This window comes from Papio anubis, chromosome 11 (assembly GCF_008728515.1).
Source record: "Papio anubis isolate 15944 chromosome 11, Panubis1.0, whole genome shotgun sequence".
NCBI lineage: Eukaryota > Metazoa > Chordata > Mammalia > Primates > Cercopithecidae > Papio > Papio anubis.
This window is the reverse complement of record NC_044986.1, coordinates 22902743-22914254: the sequence shown is the minus strand read 5'-3', so window position 1 is coordinate 22914254 and position 11512 is coordinate 22902743. Positions and strand designations below refer to the sequence as shown.

Below are 11512 nucleotides of genomic sequence, written 5' to 3'. Positions count from 1 at the left end.
AGTTGAGATCACACCACCACACTCCAGCCTGGGTGGTAGAGCCAGACCCTATCTCGAAAGAAAGAAAGAAAAGAAAAGAAAAGAAAAGAAAAGAAAAGAAAGAAAGAAAGAAAAGAAAAGAAAAAGAAAAGAAAAGAAAAGAAAAGAAAAGAAGGAAGAAGGCCAGCAAAGCAAGGTGTTAGTAGTGAGGAAGGAAAAAAGAAGGAAATGAAAAAAACTTCTTGAAGCTAATGATAAGGGAAATACAACATGCCAAAACCTCTGGGATACAGCAAAAGCAGTACCAAGAAGGAAGTTTATAACTAAAAGTGCCTACATCAAAAAAGAGAAAAAACTTCAAATGAACAATCTAACAATGCAGTTTAAAAAACTAGAAAAGCAAGAGCAAACCAAACCCAAAATTAGTAGAAGAAAAGAAATAATAAAGATCAGAACGCCAATGAATAAAATTGATATAAAAAAGATACAAAAGATCAATGAAACAAAAAGTTGGTTTTTCAAAATGTTAAACAAAATTGAGACTAGTGAACAACACAGTCAAGATGGATAAAGGTGACCCCAAGAAACCAAGGAGCAGATGTCTGCTTATGCCTTTTTGTGTAGACGTGCAGAGAAGAACATAAAAAGAAAAACCCAGAGGTCCCTGTCAATTTTGCAGAATTTTCCAAGAAGTACTCTGAAGGGTGGAAGACAATGTATGGGAAGGAGAAGTCTAAATTTGATGAAATGGCAAAGGTGGATAAAGTGCACTACGATCAGGAAAAGAAGCATTACAGACCAGCTAAGGGAGGCAAGAAGAAAAAGGATCCTAATGTCCCCAAAATGCCACTGCCTGGATTCTTCCTGTTCTGTTCAGAATTCCGCTCCACGATCATATCCACAAACCCTGGCATCTCTATTGGAGACGTGGCCAAAAAAAGGCTGAGTGAGATGTAGAGTAGCTTAAATGACAGTGAAAAGCAGCCTTACATCACTCAGGAGGCAAAGCTGAAGGAGAAGTATGAGAAGGATGTTGCTGACTCTAAGTCGAAAGGAAAGTTTGATGGCACAAAGGGTCCTGCTAAAGTTGCCCGGAAAAATGTGGAAGAGGAAGGTTAAGAAGACAAGGAGGGAGAAGAGGAAGAGAAGGAGGAGGATGAATTAAAAACAAACCAACAAACAAAAAATACCTGTTTATCTGTCTCCTTGTGAATACCTTAGAGTAGGGGAGGGCCGTGATTGACACATTTCTTATTTGAGAAGTGTCTGTTGCCCTCATTAGGTTTAATTCCAAAATTTTATCACGATCATATTGTAGTCTCTCAAAGTGCTCTAGAAATTGTCAGTGGTTTACATGAAGTGGCCATGGGTGTCCAGATCACCCTGAAACTGTATCAAAGTTGTACATATTTCCAAACATTTCTAAAATGAAAAGGCACTCTTGTGTTCTCCTCACTCTGTGTGCTTTGCAGTTGGCGTGACAAGGCATTTAAAGATGTTTCTGGCATTTTTTTTTTTTTTTAATTTGTAAGGTGGTCTTAACTATATGGTAATTGGCTGGAAAACCTAAGTTATCAACTGTATATATCTATAGTTGGTAAAAAGAACAAAACAACCAGGACAAACTCTTGATACTCTTTGCTTGGCGTTGAGGCTGTGGGGAAGATGCCTTTTGGAGGGGCCATAGCTCAGGGCGTGCACTGAGGCTGGACCTATTGACTCTGCAGTGGGCATCCATTTAGTTTCAGGTTGTATGGTTTCTATATATTGTGACATAGCATTTTGCTGCTATCTTAGCTGTGGACAAAGTGGGGTTCAGCTGGCATGAGAAGCTGTTTGTTTGTTTGTTTTTCCCGAGACAGAGTCTCGCTCTGTCACCCAGCCTGGAATACAGTGGCGCGATCTCTCAGCTCACTGCAACCTCCGCCTCCCAGGTTCAAGTGATTCTCCTGCCTCAGCTTCCGGAGTAGCTGGGACTACTTTTTAAATAAACTGTAGAACTCTTCATTGTCAGCAAAGTGAAGAGCCACTGCATCAGTGAAAGTTCAAGAGCTTTCTGTACTTAAACACGATTTGAAACATTTTTTGTATGTTTAGAATGCTAAAGTGTTTTTGAAGTTAAATAAACAGTGTTACATTTAAAAAAAGAAAGAAAGAAAAGTTAAACAAAACTGACAAATCTTTAACTAGACTAAGAAAAAAAGAGAGAAGATACAAATAAATAAAATCAGAAATGAAAAAGGAGACATTACAACTGATACTTCAGAAATTCAAAGGATCATTAGTGGCTACAATGAGCAAGTATATGCCAATAAATGGGAAAATCTAGAATAAATGGACAAACTCCTAGATACACACAATCTACCAAGATTACATTGGGAAGAAATTCAAAACCTGAACAGACCAATAACAAGTAACGAGATCAAAGCCATAATAAAAAGTCTCCCATTAACCCATTTATGCCGGAGGTTGCAAATTTTGTGTGTGTGAAAAATCAGACCTTGACAATGACCTTGAGCAGTAGGATATAAATAACTGCCACAAACATAGTGTTCCAATAATGGAACATTAGGCATAAATTGGTTGTTGAAGAAAAGCCTGGGACTTGATGGTTTCACTACTCAGTTCTACCAAACACTTAAAGAACTAATACTAATCCTACTCAAAGTATTCATAAAAATAGAGGAGGAGGGAATACTTCCAAACTCATTCTACAAGGCCCGTATTACCCTGATACTAAAACCAGACACAGACACATCAAAAAAAGAAAAGTACAGGCCAATATCTCTGATGAATACTGATGCAAAACCCTCAGTAAAATACTAGTAAACCTAATTCAACAATACATTAGAAAAAAGTCATTCCTCATGACCAAGTGAGATTATCTCTGGGATGCAAGGATGGTTCAGCATATGCAGATCAATCAATGTGATACATCATATCAACAAAATGAAGGATAAAAACCATATGATCAGCCTGGTGTGGTGGCTCACGCCTGTAATCCCTGCACTTTGGGAGGCTGAGGCAGGCAGATCACGAGGTCAGGAGATTGAGACCATTCTAGCTAACATGGTGAAACCCCATCTCTACTAAAAATACAAAAAAATCAGCTGGGCATGGTGGTGGGCACCTGTAGTCCCAGCTACTCCAGAGGCTGGGAGAATGGCATGAACCCGAGAGGTGGAGGTTGCAGTGAGCTGAGATTGCACCACTGCACTCCAGCCTGGGCAACAGAGCAAGACTCTGTCTCAAAAAAAAAAAAAAACAAAAACAAAAACCCACAACAAACAAAACCCTATTATCATCTCCATTGATGCTGAAAAAGCATTTGATAAAATTCAACATCTCTTCAGGATGAAAGCCCTCAGAAAACTGGGGATAGAAGGAACATACCTCAACATAATAACAGCCGTATATGACAGACCCACAGCTAGTCTCATACTGAATGGGGAAAAACCGAAAGTCTTTCCTCTAAGATCTGGAACATGGATAAAGAAAATGTGGTACATATACATGATGGAGTACTATTCAGCTATTAAATAAGAATAAGATCCAGTCATTTGCAACAACATGAATGGAACTGGAGATCATTATGTTAAGTGAAATAAGCTAGGCACAGAAGACAAACATCACATGTTCTCAGTTACTTGTGGGATCTAAAAATCAAACCGTGATGGCATTAGGTGGGGCAAGAAAAAAAAAATTTTAATTTAAATCAAAATGATTGAACTCATGGACCCAGAGAGTAGAAAGGTGGTTACTGGAGGTTGGGAAGGATAGTGGGAGACTGAGGGAAGTTGGAGATGGTTAATGCTACAAAAAAAGTGAATAAGACCTACAACTTGATAGCACAAGAGGGTGACTATAGTCAATAATAACTTAATTGTACATTTTAAAATAACTTAAAGAATGTAGCTGGATTGTTTGTAACTCAAAGGGTAAATGCTTGAGGGGATAGACACCCCCATGCCCCATGGTGTGCTTATTTCACATTACATGCCTATATCAAAAGATCTCATGTACCCCATAAATGTATACAGCTATTGTGTACCCACAAAAGAGATTTACATTTTTTAAAAAAGAAAACATTTTTGAAAGAACTATTGTAATCCTCCGTTAACAGATGGGGGTCGAACGCGGTGGCTCAGGCCTGTAATCCCAGCACTTTGGGAGGCCAAGGCGGGTGGATCACCTGAAGTCAAAAGTTTGAGACCAGCCTGGCCAACATGGTCAAACCCCATCTCTACTAAAAATATATAAAATTAGCCAGGCGTGGTGGCAGATGCCTGTAATCCTGGCTACTCAGGAGGCTGAGGCAGGAGAATTGCTTGAACCCAGGAGGTGGAGGTTACAGTGAGCCGAGATTGCACCACTGCACTCTAGCCTGAGAAACAAAAGCAAAACTTCATCTCAAAACAAAAACAAACAAAAAAGGGGAAACTGAGTCCAGGCAAAGTGGTCCATGCCTGTAATCCCAGCACTTTGGGAAGCCTAGGCAGGAAGATCACTTGAAGCCAGGAATTTGAGGCCAGCCTGGGCAACATAGTGAGACAGCCCTTCAAAAAACAAAAAAAAATTAACAAGGCTAGTAGCCCTAGCTACTCAGAAGGCTAAGGTAGGAGTATCACTTGAGCCCAGGAGGTTGAGGCTGAAGTAAGCTACGATCATGCCAGTGCACTCCAGCCTGGATGACAGAGCAAGACTCCGTCCATAAAAACAAACAAAAACAGACAGGGAAATGAAGACACAGAAAGGTTAAGTATCTTGCCACTGACACACAGCTAGTGAATGAGTGTGGCAGCAGTGATAATTTTCTTTGACTATTCCATATGCTTTCCTTCATACCTACCCTCTTCCTGGGAGGCTGGGCTATGACTAGTTCTAGCCAATGAAATATGAACAGAAGTAATGTCTGTCACTTCCAAATTGAGGCAGTGAAAAGTCTCCAGGCACAATTCTCCAGTCTTTTCTTTCCCCTGGCATGGAACCTGTGGAGATGTGCAGGCTGTGCAGTTGCAAGATAATGGTGCCTCCAACCACCTAGATCCCTAAGTGACCGTGTGGAGCAGAGCCCCCACTGTCCTGCATGGGGCATGTGGCATGGGGGAGAAATAAATGGTTACTGTGTTAATCACAATTTTTAGGGTTGTCTATCACCACAAGTCTACTAGCTTATCCTGACTAACACATTAGTGGAAATGAGGCTCAAACCCCACTCTGTCTTAACTGTAGATTCTAAGGTTCAACCTTTAGAGCTTCTGCATATGTATCTCACCTAGTAATGGTCACAAATATCATCAGGACAAATCGGGCCTCTTCTCTCCTTCCCCAGCACCCTCAAGCATGGAAGGGATATATCTCATGGAGCCCTTGGGTATCTTTAAGCCTTTATTAGCATTCCTACTCTCTGTCCATTTGGTTCTGGTGAAGCCCATGACCCAGCCTGGCCAAACAGAGAACTGAATCCTTCTAACCTCAGCAACCGGTCCCAAGACTCTAGTTGGTGCAGACAGGGCAAATCCCGGGACTTGTGTAGGATTTACCAGGAAAAGAAGGGCGGTCTCTTCTGCTTATCCTTAAGAGGGTATGAACTGATGGCCATTCTGCCACCCTGTGGGAACTAAACATGAAACCAATATAACGTGAGCTAAAAGACCAAGAATAGATAGAACCATTTGAACCACTGGATTTAGCTGTGTCTGAACCCAGCTCTACTCAAAAAAATCTGTTATTGATCAAGGCAGTCTGAATAGGACTTTTCTGTCACTTGCAACCAAAATAATTCAGAGTGGTCTCCCACTGTACCTTCTGTCTGCTGTGTTCCAGATGGAGGCAGAAGAGAGACAGCTTGGCACCTGGGTAACCAGGAGCAGGGGGCACCATGCATAGTCACAGAGAAGTATGGAAGAGATGGTGGGCTTGGACACAGCAGGGCTGAGGTGCTGGCAGGCTGCCCACGTGGAGCTGCTCAGCAGGCTGGCAGGAAGTATGTGTGCAAGTCTGGAGGCTGCAGGAACCTCTGACCCAGACACAGGAGGTGGCAGCTGAATGTGTGGGAGGACATGATATCATGGAGGGGTGACCAGAAAGAGGACAGAGAATGGAGGTCAGAACCTTGGTGAGCAAGAATCTTGCCACAATGGGAGAGTTAGGAGTGAAGGGCATTCAAGGCGCGGAACATGTGTGTGGCCTGGGGAAAGCTCCTGAGCCACTCTCCCTCAGTTTCCTTCCCTGTGAAATGGGTTCACAGTGTATACCTGTGCTGTGTTGTGGTGAAGATGGAGAACACATATTAAGCTCTTATCTGAGTTCCCAATGCTCAACAAACATAAACTGGTATTAGCTAATGGGAGAAGAGAGAGAGAATGCCCAGGGTGGATGTGGAAGAGAGGAGTTCTTGGAGTTGCTTCCTTCCTAAAATTCTCCAGCCACTGCACTCACGGTGTGCTGTGCTGAAACTGCTGGTTGCCAACTTGCTCTCTCCACACCCTGGCAGCTCCTTGAATAGGAGCTGGGACTCATTCCCTTTGTATCCAGGAGCCTGGCACAGTGCCTGGCACAGAGCATGCACTGCATAAGTGCTTGTCGATCATTAGAGGAAGGCAAGGACTCCCCCAGTGCAGACATCTGCAGCGGTGGAGGAAGAGAGGCCTGAGAAAGGATTATTGGATTTGTTCATCAGAAGTCCCTGGTGACTGTTGGCAGTTGGGCATTGAGGGGTTAACAGGGATTCAGAGCCGCTCCAGGTGTCCCTGTCTCCTCCACAAGTCACTCCCCACCACCACCTGCCCCCCAACAAGTGAAAGAAATTGGGGGACAGGGAGGATCGGGCTGATTCCTCAATGAGTTTTCTAATGGACAGGCTCCCTCTCTTTCTCTCTCTCTCAGGCCCAGACTTGCCAACTCTGCCACCCCCTGAATTTGGTAGGGACTCATCTCAGAAGCTGCTAGAAGAATTTGGCATTTTGACCCTCTTTCATCACTCCTAGGGCAGTCTGGCAGACAAAGATGGTGCACACAGCAGCTGAGCTCATTCACAGAAGCACCACACACATACAAGGCTCCTCCAAAGTGAGTCCCCCTCCCCCAGGGACCTGCATCTTTATGACACCTGCACAGGCCTAAGGTACATGCTGCAGGGTGGATCTGACATGAGTTGGGGGTGGAGGGCCAGACTAGAACTCTGCCTCTCCTGGATCCTGGCCTTGCACAACTTCACTTGCCCTGAGGCCCGACATTGCATCCTTGGGGTTTAAGTCACCTGCACTGGGAGTCCTCAGTTGAGATGAAAATTCCCCCAGGGTGGAACACAGTTACTGTAGGGAAAAAAAAGAGCTGAGTCCCTTTGAACCCACAGGACTGGGATTTGCTGGAGGGTGAGATGCAAAAAGGGAAGGGAGTGGAAAAGTACTGCAGAAACCCTTCCTTCCTTCACACTTTGGAGTTCCACCTTTCTTTTCTTTGGTAAACATTTACTGGGTGCCAATTCCACACCAGTTGCTGAGCCAGGTGCCGGGGCACCTAGTCTGTTCAATCCAGTCCCTTGAGGTGAGAGTGATGTAAGACTGTGTATTCATGCCTGAGAACTGCAGAGGTTGGAAAGGAGTCACGGGGAAGCTGAGGGACTGGAGGGTCCTTCCCCGGCCCTCCTAACCTCCAGCCCCAGCCTTGCTAGCCCAGCCTCCATCTCAATGGTGAGGAGAAGGGCCGGGTGTGGTGGCTCACACCTGTAATCCCAGCACTTTGGGAGGCTGAGGCAGGCAGATTTCTTGAGTCCAGGAGTTCAAGACCAGTCTGGGCAACATGGTAAAACCCTATCTCTAAAAAAGAAAAAAGAAATTCTGTCTCTACCAAAATTACAAAAAATTAGCCAGACATGGTTGCACACACCTATAGTTCCAGCTACGCAGGAGGCTGAGGTGGGAGAATCACCTGAGCCCAGGAGGTTGAGGCTGCAGTGAGCTGTGATCACACCACTGCACTCCAGCTTGGGCAACAGAGTGAGACCCTGTCTCTAAGAAAAAAAGAAAATGGTAAGGGGTGAGGAGAGGCTGAGGGGGCACAGCAGATCAGAGCTCAGAGTCCCAGGAAACAACTGGTGGGAGGGACTTGGAAGGACCTGCTCACACCTCTTAACCCTCCAGTCCCTGAGGAGTGGGAGGTGATGAGGGGTCCCCCAGGTACCTTCTCATTGAGACAATCGCAGTCTTCCAGTGCAAAGCATCTCATCAGCCTCACTCCTAAGAGAACGATTTTCCCTCTTCCCTATCCCCAGGTGGTTCCCACGGATGCTCCTCTGCTCACTTCCACACAGGAGAGGAATGAACCTTGTTCCCAGCTGGAACCCCTCTCCAGAGTCCAGGTGAACCTCGGAAGGCACAGTTAATGCCCTTTACCTAGATCAGTGGTTCTCAAAGTGAGGTGGGAGGATCCATCATATCAGATACCTGGACCCTCATTAGAAAAGCAAATCTTAGAAAAGTAAAGGGGTGGTCCAACATGCCATTCCAACCAGCCCCCAGATGATTCTGATGCCATCCGTCTGGGAACCACTGGTCGGGAGAACAATTCAGCTAGAATTTTCTGCGTGCCTGGATGTGGAGTGGGGAGAGGGGAAGAGGAGAATCCCAGTAGCCTGGCTGGTGGCAGCAGGTGGGTTTCTCCGGAAGAAGGAGCTGGTCTGCTTCAGGGCCAGGGGTCTGCTCCTCCCTCAGGCTGGGGATTCTTGTGGTGAGCAGGTGCACTGGGGATAGACCGTGGTTTTCAGGAACTTCTTGAAGGGATCTGAAACTCCCAGAACATCAAGAGCCTTTCTTTGAAAACATTTTAATTTAACACATAATTATCACTTGAATCCACTTTCATTGGAAACATTCAAGCCACACCAAAACAGAGATAGCAACAAGGAAAAGTCCTTCCTTGATGCCCTCAATGCTAAATCCTGTCCAGAAGCAGCCACTGACACCTGATGTTTACCCTTCAGGACCTTTAGGGACATTTATTTGTACACACAGAAGGACAGAGTCTGGGTGCTTTTACGTAAAGAGGATAATGGGAAGAGGTTATGTTGGGCAACTCCCTCCTCCCTCCCTTTAACAACACGTCTTAGAACCTCTGCTTTAAATGCCTGGAAATCCAGCATCAGGCTCTCTCTGGGCCTCTTTTCAACAATATCTGGAGGGCGGTGGCTACAGGGCCAAGAAAAAAAACCATTTTAACACCACAGCAGAGCACCCCACCCTTTTCCTGAATACCTCCACCATCCGCTGTCCATGCCTACCCTGTGACTGCACACACACACTGACGCTGGTCTGGTTTAAGGAAACCCTTCCCAGTCCTCACCCAGCGTGGCAACCCCTGATCTCACAGGCAGCACAGTGCTGAGGCACTGGGGCCTCCTTTTACTCCAGACAGAAATTCCTTGGCCTGGAGAAGGCCCTCTCTGGAGTCCCAGGACAAACGGGCATTGGAAGGGCTGTGTCACCACTGAGAGTTGTGCGTGTTTGCATGTACATTTACCCTGGGCGGGAGTTCAGAGCTTTCCTTTTGATTCCCAAAGGCCTCTGGTACTCTATACAGGATGAAAACCAAGCTGTACGTTGATTGCCTCTTAATGGGTTTTCTAACTTACAGTCGAATGCTTGGGAGTCAGCCAGCTCTTGGGAAAATGGCGGCCTCCCCCTCCCTGAAAGCTCAGGCGTGGGTACAGGGTGTCCTCTCTCTAAATGGCAGAGCAAGAGGGAGGAAAAGCTGAAGATGAGAGAAAGAGTGAGGCAGATGGGCAACCCAAGTGTCCTGGGTGGAACAGTATCCCCCCACCATTCATGTCCTTCCCCAAACCTCAGAATGTGACCTTATATGGAAATACGGCATTGCAGATGTGATTAATTTGAGGTTATACTGAGTGGGGTGGGCCTTTAATCCAGTATGACTGGAGTCTTTATAAGGAGAGAGGAGAGGCTGGGCGAGGAGGCTCACGTCTGTAATCCCAGCACTTTGGGAGGCCGAGGCAGGCAGATCACGAGGTCAGGAGATCGAGACCATCCTGGCTAATATGGTGAAATCCCATCTCTACTAAAAATACACACACACAAAATTAGCCAGGCATGGTGGTAGGTGCCTGTAGTCCCAGCTACTAGGGAGGCTGAGGCAGGAGAATGGTGTGAACCCGGGAAGCGGAGCTTGCAGTGAGCCGAGTTCACACCACTGCACTCCAGCCTGGGCAACAGAGCAAGACTCCATCTCAAAAAAAAAAAAAAAAAATTAGCTGGGCATGGTGGCGGGCGCCTGTAGTCCCAACTACTTGGGAGGCCGAGTCAGGAGAATCATTTGAACCCAGGAGGCAGAGGTTGCAGTGAGCTGAGATTTCGCCACTGCACTCCAGCCTGGGCAACGAAGCGAGACTCCATCTAAAAAAAAAAAAAAAAAAAAAAAAAAAAAAAAGGGAGAGGAGAATGGACGCAGAAGACACCGAGGGGAGAACGCCATGTGAAGATGGAGGCAGACACAGGAGTGATACCTCTACAAGCAGAGAACATACAGGGCTGCCGGCAACCACTAGAAGCCAGGAGCGTGGCCTGCAGCAGACCCTCCATCAGGACCTCCGGCGGGAGCCCTGCTGACACCTTGAGTTCAATGCTGGCCCCAGAACTATGAGAGAAGACATCTCTGTTTTAAACCACTCACTTGGTTAGTAGTACTTTGTCACAGGAGCCCCAGGAAATGCATATACCAAGGTAGGGGGAGCAAAAAAAGCAGAGCTCAGTCATGACTTCTGGGGAGACCCTGAAGCCCCCGCAGAGTCCCCAGCATTCAGCGCCTGAAAGGGCCGGGCCCCTTCGGGTCAAAGAGTCTGCCCTGTGCTCACTCAGTTGTGCAGGCAGCTCCCAGCCCGGAGAGAGAGTTCCCTAATAAACAGGCAAACCAAACCCATGTTCCCTCCAGGCCCTCGAGTCACCTGCCACTTGGCAATGAGAGGACGTCAGCCCAGTTCCTGGCTGGCGGCTCTGACAGGCGCCCATCTGCTCCGGAAGTGTCCGGCCTGGATAAACAGAGCCAGGCTCTGCCTCCCACGGCCGACCCAGCCAGGTCAAGCGGAAGCCCAGGGCCTCAGGCCTCAGGTCTCCCAGGGGTCACTTTCCACCCTGACCTGATCACAGCTGGCTACCCCAGCAGGAACAGGCATCCCTGGAAAACGGCAGTGAAGACACGGGAAAGGAAGAGTTGGAGACCTACCTCCCAGGCCACTTCCCTGGATATCTGCTGGGCCCAAGGTCACTGCCTCTCCCATCTGCCCCCCTCCTCACTCACGCCCACATAAAGCCATCTGCCACCCTCGCCCCCTGGCAGGCACCATAGCCTCATGACTCAGCACCCAGCCCAGCGCTGCTCTGTGGGTGGCCACTCCGGAACCTTGCAGAGAGGGAGGTGCTAGGAAGGGGGTTTGAGCGGAGGTGGGTGGAGGCAGAATACACGTGCAGACCCCAGGTGGCTGTTCACAGAGCGCCAAACCCTGACAGCACTGCCTTCATCC

The 11512-nt window shown here is 46.9% G+C and overlaps 1 pseudogene; it reads left to right on the top strand.

Annotated features, from left to right (window-relative positions):
• The first annotated feature begins 477 nt into the window (after positions 1 to 477).
• Positions 478 to 1191, top strand: LOC110744221 (annotated as a pseudogene).
• Positions 1192 to 11512: the final 10321 nt, after the last annotated feature.